Source organism: Rhinolophus ferrumequinum, chromosome 3, assembly GCF_004115265.2.
Source record: "Rhinolophus ferrumequinum isolate MPI-CBG mRhiFer1 chromosome 3, mRhiFer1_v1.p, whole genome shotgun sequence".
Taxonomy (NCBI): Eukaryota; Metazoa; Chordata; class Mammalia; order Chiroptera; family Rhinolophidae; genus Rhinolophus; species Rhinolophus ferrumequinum.
Window position 1 is genome coordinate 98,298,692 of NC_046286.1, and position 12,362 is coordinate 98,311,053.

Below are 12,362 nucleotides of genomic sequence, written 5' to 3' on the forward strand. Positions count from 1 at the left end.
GTAGACAGAGGTTTGTGTTTAAGGATGTTCCTTGCACTGTTGTTTAAAATAGTAAAGAAGAAAACAACCTCCATATACGAGAACAAGAAATTGGTTAAGCTAAGGTACATCATAAACTGGAATTTTATTCAGTCATTAAAAAGAATGTTTTTAAATAATATTTAATTAAAATAAATAACAAAATAAATTTCTCATGCTATATTATTCTGTAAGCAAGACAGGGAATTTTATCCTGTAATGGATATACATATGTGTATCCACATGTGTAGAATAAGAAAATCAGAAATTATTGAGTAATCATCACTGGGCAACAAAATAACAAATAGTTCTTATTTTTATCTTTTGTTAAATTGCATATTTACTAAAATGAACATGAACTGTTTTATAACCAGATAATTGAAAAAAGTAGCTAAGAGAGTGAACATATGATTACAGTCATTTTTAACCACTAAAATTTTGTTATATTTACTTGCTTATTAATAGTTAATTCAGTTGTTAAGGATTATTAAAAACATTGTGTTAAGACTTCTGAGAAAAAAGGTGGCCTAGAGAATACATGTTTGCATAACTCCCCTCCCAGAAATTCACAAAAGAGAATAAAAACAATTGAGAATAGAAAGTGAAATTTTATCTGTTATAAAACTAGAGAAATGACACAAACCTATACAACAAACTCTGAAGAATGTATGTAAACTATAATTAAGTGCCTATCACAAGAGTAGACTGAGTATCTCCCTTATTCTTTTCCTTTCAAAATTAATTGGTTGAATAACTTCTGCTACATCCATATCATTATAAAGAATAATTTGGGTCTATACAAATTGACATACGGAGATGTATTATTAAATAAGAAAACAAAGACACTGAAAAGTATATAAATATAGATATAGAATAGGTATATATATATATATATATATATATATGTATATATATATATATATTATTTATAATTATACATTTCTATAAATATATACCGTGTTAGTGCACAGTGGAAAGTTCATGAACTTAATTGTCTGGCATATACAAATACAGCTGACCCTTGAACAATGAGGGTTTGAACTGCATGGGCCCACTTATACACAGATTGCTTTTCCATTGACCGGGGCAGTTCAATTGACCCACACAGTTCAATTTATAACAGTTCAATTTACCTGCTCAGTTCATGCCCATGTTTTTCAAGGGCCAACTGGCAGTTTGGAATCTATATATGTGGCAAACTAACTTAAGCGACACATGGATATTTCACTTTGAAGGTGGTTGGCGCCCCTAACCTTTGTGTTATTCAAGGGTCAACTGTACATAAATTTCTCCTCTGGCCATGACAGTGTAAGTGATACTGAACTTGACTTCCCAACAATTATAAAACTGGACAAAATATATGAGCCATTTGCAGACACTGACAAACAGACAATATAGGCTTAGAGAAGGAAAACACATGAGATAAGTCCAACAATTACTCCACAACTGGCCTGATTTTCTGCCTGGTATTTTTGTCTGCCATAGATCAGGAAAGTGGAGCCAAGCAGAGCAGCAGTCTTGCTGATTTGGGAGCAGATGTTGGAGTTCCAGGCTGCGGCAGCAGGGGGAATTTTCAGAGCAGGGTACATAAGAAAACAGAGGTATGTGGGGTGGAGTTGGAGTGGGGGAGTCTCATGGGGATTCATTAGAGTACTAGGCTTAGGACTGGACAGATTGTGCAATAGGGTGAGATTCTACAAAGCCAAGCAGAGATGGCCTGGTACAGGGATGAGGGCTAACCAATGACATTTGAGGTTGTGCAGTGTTAGGAGACATTGGAGTCCATTTCAGTAATAAACAAGAGACTACACTGAGTATAGTGTTCATTTGGTAGACAACAACCAAATGATTGAGTAAGAGGGACACCTTAGAATTTGGCCCAAAACTGAAATAGACCAATCTTTGCAAAAACTAAAAACAATCCTTACAGGATCAAAATAATTTGACAGGATTTAATGTCTGCCAGAAAAAAAAGTTAATCTTTCATAGCAAAACAACATAATTCATAGTCTCTACAACATCATTCACAATATCCAACATATATTCCAAAATCAGTAGAAATGCGAATAAACAGGAAAATGTCACCCATAGGTGAGACGAAAAGTAGTTAACCATAACAGGTCCCCAAATGACCTATATATTAGAAACAGCAGATAAATATTTAAAGCAGCTATTATAAAATGTTTAAGGTCTTAAAGGAAAAATATAATCATAATGAATAAAAGGATGGGGAAATTTAGCAGAGAAGTACTATAAAAAAATCAAATTTTGGAAATTTACAAATAAAATTTATAATATCTGAAATAAAAATTAAAAAAAACTCACTGGTTGGGCTTCCTAGCACATAGGGAGAGCAGAGGAAAGAGTCTATGAACTTGAAAATAGACCAATAAATATTTTTATTTTTATCAAATGTTAAGGACATAGAGGAAAATCATTGAAATGAAATGAACAGAACCTCAATAACCTGTAAGGGAATATTAAGAGGAGAGAAAATGAAGCAGAACAAAAATTTAAAGAAATGATAGAAGAGAATTTCACATATTCAGTGAAAAAGATCAACATATAGTCCAAGAAGCTAGCAAAATGCAAATAGGAAAAACACAAAGAGAACCACATCTACACACTACTGAAAACTAAAGATAAACATCCTAAAAGTAACCAAAGATTAAGTATATGTTACATATCAGGGAACAGCAGTATAAATAATGACTAATGTCTAATCAGAAACAACAGAATCCATAAAAAAAAAAAAAAAGTAATGGTATCCTTAAAGTGCTGAAGGAAAAACACATGTCATCCAAGACTTTTATATCTAGAGAAAATATCCTCCAAAAATATAGAAGGAAAATATTTTCAATAAAAACTGACAAAAATCTGTCACCATCAAATATTCACTAAGAATATTCTAAAAGAAGTCATTCAGACTGGAGGAAAAATGATACCAGCTGGAAATTCAGATCTACAGAAAGGAATGAACAGCACTGAAAATGATAAATGTGAAAAATACATAAAGGATATTTTTATCTTAATAACTTTAAAATTATATAATTCTTTACAAGAAAAATTATAAGACTAAGGGTTTAAAATGCATAAAAGTAACATATATAACAAGAGCACAAAGTAATTGATATGGATAAAAATATATATTCAACAATTGCAAACTACACTTTTTTTTTAAAGTGTATAGCAGAGCTCAGTCATAAAATAAGTTTTGATACTTTCAAAGATCGAAATATTACATAATGTTTCTGACCAAAATAAAATTGAATTTTAGAAATAAATAAAAAGTTTATTCATAAAAGCACTTCCAAATATTCCATGAGTCAAAAAATTATGAGAGAAATTAGAAAATATGTAAAATGAAACTATAACATATCAACACTTGTGGGTTATAACTAAAGCAATGATTAGAGAGAAACATAAACTTTATATTTAAAAAGAAGAAAGATGAAAATTGTCAAAAGTTTCTCTTTGGAAAGATTAATAAGATGGATAACCCTAGCAAGACTGATGAAAAAAAATTATTAAAATTAGGAATGGAAAAAATAATATCTCTCCATATTCTACAGGCATTAACAAGTTACTAAGGGAATATTGTGAATAATTTTATGTCAATAAATTTGACAACATAGATGAAAAGAACAAATTCCTTGGTAAAATAGCAAATGCAAATTAAAAACAAGATGAACCATAAAATCTAAATAAACTCTATTTATTTAAGAATTTCAATTTGTTTAATCAAAATCTTTCCACAAATCAAACTCCAGGCCCAATTGTTTTCACCGGTGATTCAAATATTAAAGAAGAAATAATGCCAATTTTCCACAAAGTCCTTAAGAAAAGAGAGAAAGAGAAAACACTTCTCATTTTATGAGAAAAAAATAGAAGGAAACATTCTCAAAATGAAAAGGGGAATTTTCGAAAAACTTGCCTAACATCATATTTAATAGTTGAAGACCGAAAACTTTCTTCCTGGGATAAAGAAAAAAGCAAGAATATCTGCTCTTATAAATACTATTCAATAATGTATTGAACTTAACCTGAAAGACTATAAAAAGATCTGAAAGAAAGAAACAAAACTGTATCTATTTGAAGATGACTTGATTGTCATCATTTTTTAAATCCTACAAAATTTATTTTAAAAAAATACTAAAACAAAAAGTGGATTTACGAACTTAAATATAAATTAAACAATTATCTTGTATATACTAGCAGCAAAATGTTGGTAAACAAAATTTTATAAACAAGTACATGTGCAATAGTATCAAACCTATGGAGCAAATAAGTGAATGTAGCAATATCATAGGATACAAAATCAATAAACAAAAATCAGTTTTACTTTCATACACTAGAAATAAACATTTTAAAAAATAAACTATTTATAATATAATCCAAAAATATAAAACACTTAGACATAAATTTAATAAAAGATTTACAAGACATCTCCACTAAAATCTACAAACATTACTCAGAAAAACTGAAGATTTAAATAAATGGACAGATACACAATGTCCATAAACTGGTGCCTTAATATGCTTAAGATGTCAGTTTTCTTTAAACTTATGAATACATTCATCCCAACACCAATGCTGGCAGGCTCTGTTTTAAAATTTTTAGGAACATTAAAAGATCCTAGACTAGCGAAAACATTTTAAATGGAAAAACAAAATTGGAAGACTTACCATACCTGATTCTAAGACATTCAATAATTAAAACCATACTGTACTGGTATAAGGATAGGGAAATAGGGCAATCAAACAGAACAGAGAATCCACAAGTTGACCTGCACTTATATAATCGTTAAATTTTGACAAAGCACTTAAGCCATAGAATGGGGAAAAGATGGTCATTTCAACAAACGATGCTGCAGCAACTTCACATTCGTGTGGGGAAAAAACTGAACCTCAATTCCTACTTTATACAATACACAAAAATTTATCCCAGATGAACCACAGACCTAGAACTTCTAGAAAAATAAAAACAAAAAAATGTCTTCACTACCTGGGTATAAGCAAAGGTTGCTGAGACAGGACACATAAAGCAATGACCAAAAAAGAAATGCACTGATAAACAGGACTACATCAAATTAAAAGCTTTCGCTCATTGGAATACAACTTTAGGGAATAGGCAAAAGTGAGAGAAAACATTTGTCATCCAGGGTGTCATGAGGGGTCTCAGCTCCCGCTCCTCACATAAGAGCGCAGGACATGGTGAGGCCAAAAAGGAACACCCACGGAGCCATAGATAGGGGAGTCATAACACTGTAGTCTCGCTGGCCACCAGGCGAGACACCCGAAGTAGGAGCCACACGGTCCTCAATCCGCCATCTACTTCTGCGAGTGACAACCAACCAGCTAACCAATGCATCAACAGCAGCTAATTGGCCAACCGGCTACAGTCAACAGCCAACCACCACCCAAACCAGCACCCGCCCTCCACGCGAGGCAGAGAGCCTGGAAACTGCTCTCTGGGACTCTCTCCCCACAACATTTATAAATTATTTATTGTACAAAAGGCTTACATATGGAAAGTATGAAGAACAACTCAATAATAAAAAGATAAACTCAATTAAAAAGGAGCAAAAAACTTAGACGTTACAAAGTGCTCAACATCCTTATTTATAAAAATGCAAACTAAAACCACTACACAACTACAAGACCAGTTAACAGTAAAAAGGATTCTAAATATTAGTGATGATGTACAACCAGAACTCTCACGCACTGTTGGCAGAGGTATACAGTGGTACCATCCATTGGCAGATCATTTGGCAGCGTCTTATATAATTAAACTACTCTACCCAATGGCCTCGCAATTCCACTCCTAGGCATTGACCCATATGAAATGAAAATATTCAGCCACAAAAAGATTTGTAGAAGAATGTACTCGTACATAGTACTTCTCTTCATAATAGCCCCAAACTGGAAACTACCCAAATGTCCATCAACACATTGTGGTTTATTCACCCAATGGGACACGCTCAGCTGTAACAGGTAACAGACTCTGATACTGACAATACTTTGGTGAAACTCTGAATAAAAGATGGACACAAATACGACGTATGGTATACTCTCATTAATATAAAGCATTAAAGAGGAAACATGATGTAAGATTGAAAAGAGAAGAGCAGTTGTCTTGGAGATTGCAGGAAGGGACAGAGGGAACTTTCTGGGTATGATCCCAACGTGGCAGCAGCAGGTCCAGGAGTCATCTTGAGACAAGAGCAGGGACCGTCATTTGTCGGCGTCTCTTTTCAAAAGTAAAAACTGATAAATTGGACTACATAATGTTTTTAAAATTCAGCTTGTAAAAAAATCATCATAAATAAAAGAAAAATGACAAAATGGAAAATGTATTATTTGTAAAACATACAATAAACAATGGGGTTAATACAAAAGACTTTCTACAAATCAATAAGAAACAAAATAAACATCCCCGTAGAAAAATGAATGGGCAATTCATTTTACAGCATAAGAAACTCAAATAGAAAAAAAGGGCAAAGCTTTTTTAAATATAGGAAAAGGTGGCCCTACTAGTAAAAGCAGAAAGTGAAAATCAAACCAAGGAGATACATATGGTACATCAAAAATATGACTCTGTTAAAATATAGAAATGTGTTGATAGGGGAAGTTTTCTAATTTACGTTAAAAGTCCAGAGAAAGTGAAAATATACCAAGTATAATATGACTCAATATTTTAGAAATGTATTTATTATAATATTATAAAGTCATATAATTATTACATATCTATATTTTAGTATATTAATTACATATCAAATCATATTAACAATTATTAATTATGTATCCTTATTATATTTATGTAATCATGAATTATATTTTGATCACATACTATATTACATTAATTAATATTAATACTTATTATCATAGCTTTTAGAATATATTCAGGTATATATTTCTTAAAGATAATCAACAAAATATTAAAATGTTTACCTTAAGGCACTGGTGTAGATGTGAATAAGTTATGGGGTATTTTCACTTTCTATATTTTATGTTTTATATTTTGAATATTTGAGGGACATAACTAGTAAGACCAGAGTGAAAGTAATAAAAATGGAGCGTGATAATAATTATTCTAAAACTGTCCGGGAAATCAATGTACAAGGGTGTAGACCTATCAGACGTGCTTCCTTGGGGAGCACAAAAGCATGTTGATCCCAGGGAAAGGCGTCTTCTCAGGATGGTGGGGAGGTGGAATGAGGATTGAATTGTAAAGAAATTAGAATTTAGATGAAAGGAAGCAGGTTCAGACAATAAAAGACCAAATTTCCACTGGAATCAGAGGTGACGATTTCAAAGTACAGGGTGGACATGATGAATTACGCATACATGGCACACTGTGGGACCAAAGTTTACCAATCTTATAAGATAAGAGATCTTATCACTTTATGATTTGGATTTTGGACAGTCCATCTGGTTTGGCTTTCAGGAATTTTAAGCTTTTTTTTTTTTTTTAATGAAGTGTATTTTGTCCAGTTACAATACGCTCATTTATTTAAATGGAAAAATATACATAAAAATAGAAAAAAAATCACTTATTATCACTGCCTTTAAGACAACCATTGATAAAACAAGGGATTTCGGGGCCAAAGTGTATGCATGTGATATATATTAATAGTTTCCCAAAAGGATTATGCTAATATATATTTCAATCAACAATTTACCTCCATTGAATATAACCAGGTAAAAAATTGTATCCTTCCCTTGAAAACCCAATGAACAACGTCCCAGCCCCATCCTGTGTGACAACACACAGTTCCTGTATTCTCTTGAGTTCATTTTCGTTGTTATTTCTGACATTCTTCAGGGTACTCTTGCAGTACCCATACATTCATCCCAGTAACTGGCTGTCCCTCCCGTTCTAAACAACTGTTCTGGGCCTCTCTGCACGTCATTGTTGCCATCTAGTAATTTCCTTGCCATAAGTCTATGGCTTACCCAAATCTACACCATTCCAAATGTGGATACAGGCTTGACACTTAATTCCATAAAGCACAGCTAAAATGAATGTATTGGGAGTTAGTAAAAGGAGAACAGAATATAAGTGAAAAAACATTTTAGCTAGTTCTTTAAATTTCTTTGCTCCTTGTCTTAGTCTGTTTGGGCTGTTATAACAAAAATGCCATAAACTGGGTAGCTTATAAACAATAAGAATTTATTTTTCATAGTTTGGGAGGCTGGGAAGTCCAAGATCAAGGTACCAGCTTTCAGACTAGACCCAACTGTTCCTTTTTAACCTCAGCCACAGGAAAACATTATTACAAAAATCCTACCTGAAATCCAATTTTCCCTCCACTAAGACAAGATTTATATCACTTACATATAACTTACTACACCAAGATCTGAAGCACCTTCATTCCGATTTTGATGCTGTCCCCAAGAACCCTGGGTGGCTTACATGTTCCTATCTCAACATAGACAAATGGAGAATCTGCTAGGGACAAATTCGAGCTGCCACCCCAGAATGCAGACACTTCTTAAGACTCACCAAATAGCAATTTTTCATTTGCCAACAATTGTAAGATTCAGATTTCATCCTAGCCACAGGAAAAAACAAACAAACTAAAAACAAAACAAAAACTCCCAGCAATGTTACGGCAGTCATTTGTCCATATAACAACATGAAAAATCAAAGCTCAGTTTTTTCTTTGAATCCACATGTCTTTGATGACATTCAGTTATTTATTCAGGATTTAGATTGTTTACGTAGCCTCTGACTCTTATCTTTTCATGTACCTGACGCTTGCCAGGTCTATGTTCTGTGGTTATCTCTGCTTCCTGCTATAACAGACCAGCGGATCATAAACTCACAAGGCAGGAACCACTAGATGAAAAGAAGGAAAATAACATGAAATTTAGGGAATGGGTTCCAATGATCTCCTAAGAAGGTTGTATAGGAACTGCCCTTACATTGTCACCACAGGAGCCATTTGAACTCTTCCAACAGGCTACAGGACTCAGGGCCAACTTGGGACACCTGAGTCCAACACTGGCCTCGTGTCAAGGTTTATTATCCAGGCTCTTGCTGCTTTCTCTGAAACCAAGACTGCTGGCTTCAAAAATTCTAGAAAGAATGTCCCTGAAAATTTTGCTTTCTGCCATTCATTAAGCCAACAGTATTTGTGAGCACCAACTATGTGCCAGTAACTCTGCTGAGCACTGGGTTCTTAGCAGTGAACCGGACCAACACTCTCCTGATCTTCTAGTAGTGAGCACAGACGTGGGACACATCACTTTGAAAGGTAGCAGAAGGTGCTATGAGCACTGCACAATAATTGCTTTGATTCCCCACCGAGCACCTCCTTCACTCCCTTTCCTCAGAGCGACACTAGTACCTTGCTTCTCCAGAGCTCTTTCCAACCTCAAGCCTCTGTACAGACTTCCATACTTCCCCCACCAGCACCCTGCCTGAATAAACCTCTGTTTATTGGCAGATGCCATAATATTGCTACCTGCTAGAACCTTCTCCTACCTACACCATCTGGAAGCTCAGGGCCTCTTTGATGCTCACACTCACTTCTCATCATTTCTTCCATCTGGACCTGTCCAGTCTCCAGTGAGTAACCAGCCCTAATTTGGAGAAAGGAAGCAAACAGATACAAGGGGTCCAGGCATGACATTAACAGAAGCTAAAAACCATGTAGAAAGAAATCTCCCTATGGTAAGTTGTAATCTAATATCCAGCTTTCTAAAGAAGATATTGAGATTAGTTATATTATTTTTCTTACCCTTGAAACTGTATTTGTTATTAAACTCATCTAAATGAATAAATAGGCACATAACTTGGGAAGAAAGTCAGTAAGACTTTAATTAAACAACTTGTTTTTCTACCCCAAGAGTTGTCTAATAGAGAACTGTGCATTGAGTCAAGTGTCAGAGTCAGACGTTTTGGAAGAAAGTTCTCTGGTAGAAAACAGAGTATAAGGTATCTACCTATCTAACTCATATTCACAATTTGTAATTAATGGACCAACTTCATGCATCGGGGAGAAATACTTTGAATCTTACATTTTTAACACAGGTTGTAAAGTTCCGCACCATTAATCAAAAGGAAGGAGACATACACCAGCCTCCGAAGTTTAGAAATCATTGACTTCACTGATTTTTAAAATTTTGATCCTTCAATTAGCACAATAAAGGAAAAATTAATTTTAGCTGACGGAGCAAATTAAAAGCACAAAAAATCTTTGTTGGGACAATGAAGCATTGCGATATAAAATGGAACAGTGCACAGAGTAGAGTCACAAGTATTTTTTTGCTATATCTTCTGATTTTAACCCTTTATATATATAAACAGCAGCAAATAATCAAATAAACATGCAGTAAGTCATAGAAGAACATAACTGAAATTTAACCTGCTCAAGTTTTCAGGAATACTTCTTTACCTCAATTTTATCAGTATAGAGTACAGTATAGTGTCTTACTCTAAAGAGAAACGCTGATCAAAACCTCACAAAAAAGGTATACATCATACTCGAATAGAGAATTTTACTCTTCTCCATTCTGACATTGTTAGCTACTCCATCGTCAGCAGATCACTTCTGCTTTCCTTTCATGCTGGCCTGAAAGCTCTCCTTTAAACCACAGGCCAGAAATTTGGTCTGCAACAAGGAGAACCAGCGTGAGTCTCATGAAAAGGACTTTATCAGGTATTTTTAACAATTGATATTTCAAGGAATAAACTTAGGAACTGACATCTCTTAGTAAATGTCAGAGGGACTCAGGATTTCCAGGATATTTTTGAATTCAGTACCAGATAATTTTATGACTCAAGATACAATGGAACAAGAATAAATTAAGAAAGACTGAATGAACTCAAAAGGAACATCTAATTGTAATTATTTATTTTGAATAATGTTGAAGAGTTTTTAATGTTCTGTTTTCTGATGGCTATATGAGAAAGCCCTTTCTCTTTCTTCTTAATCCATTTCTTTATTTCCTTTGTGTTTTAATTGGGGTAAGTACGTATAACACGAAATTTGCCATTTTAACTATTCTGAAGTGTACAATTCAGCAGCATTATATTCACAATACTGGGCAAATGTTACCATATCTATTTCCAAAATTTTTTCATTACTCCAAACAGACACTCTGTACTCTTTAAGTAATAACTTTCCACTTCCCCTGCTTTGCACCCTGTTTCTGGTAACCTCCAATCTGTTTTCTGTCTCTATGAATTTGTCTATTCTGGATAGTTTATGTAAGTGGGATCACACAATATTTGATCTTATATGTCTGGATTATTTCAGTTAGCATATGTTTTCAGGGTTCATTTATGTTGTAGCATCTACCAGAACTTCACTTTTTATGGCTAAATAACCTTCCATCGTGTGTGTATATATAACATTTTGTTTATTCATTCATCTGTTGGTAGACACTTACATTGTTTCCACCTTTTGGCTAATTCGAGTAAAGCTGCAATGAGCATTTGTGCAAAAGTATCCATTTGAATGTCTGCAATTCTTTGGAGTATATTCTTAGGAGTGGAATTGCTATGTCATCTTCTTGATCTATGTCTAACCTTGATTTTATAACCATGTGTTTGAATTTTGTTCTCTGACTCTTCAAAATTTGGAAACAGGTACTTTTACTGAGATTTTTTATTTTTTTACTTTTAATGCCAATGTGATTATTTTACATTCATTTAATAAAACTCATCAGAATGTAATTGAACAAAATGAATGTATAATAAAGGTTGTACAAGGAGTATCACATTTCAGAACAAATCTCATTGAATCAGATATGAAAAGCTCACTACTACATATCAAGAGTTACACTTCATGGGTGGAACCAATGCCTACAAAATTCTCCTAGAAAACTGCTCTCAGGTCTGTTCTTTGTTTGACAGGGCCCTAGACTTCCAGGTAGTAAGACGGGTCTCTTCCTGATGGGCCAGGAACCTTAGGAGATTGGAGAACATTTCACAGAGAGGGATTCACACAAATTTGTAGACACTGAAGGATAAAGCTGATGGAGATAAATTTCTTAGGATTGGCTTTTTAGCCTCAGAATAGAAGAAAAAATATAAGCAATGTTTTATTACATTTTTGGAGAGTAGAGATTATTGAAAAATCCAAACCTATATATTTTTTACAAAACCTTGACCAAGTTTATTTTTCTAATTTTAATAGTTGCTTAAGGCCATGCGACTCTAGATTTAATGACCATACTACATCTTATATGTGTTAATATTGAATGCTGCTTCTATGAGAGCAGGCTAAAACATGAGACCACCCTCTTATGAACCAAGAATATTTCCTGGAGGTAATTTATGAACAACAACAAAACAAAAAAGAAAACACAAAAGTTGGAAATAGATGAAAAGAT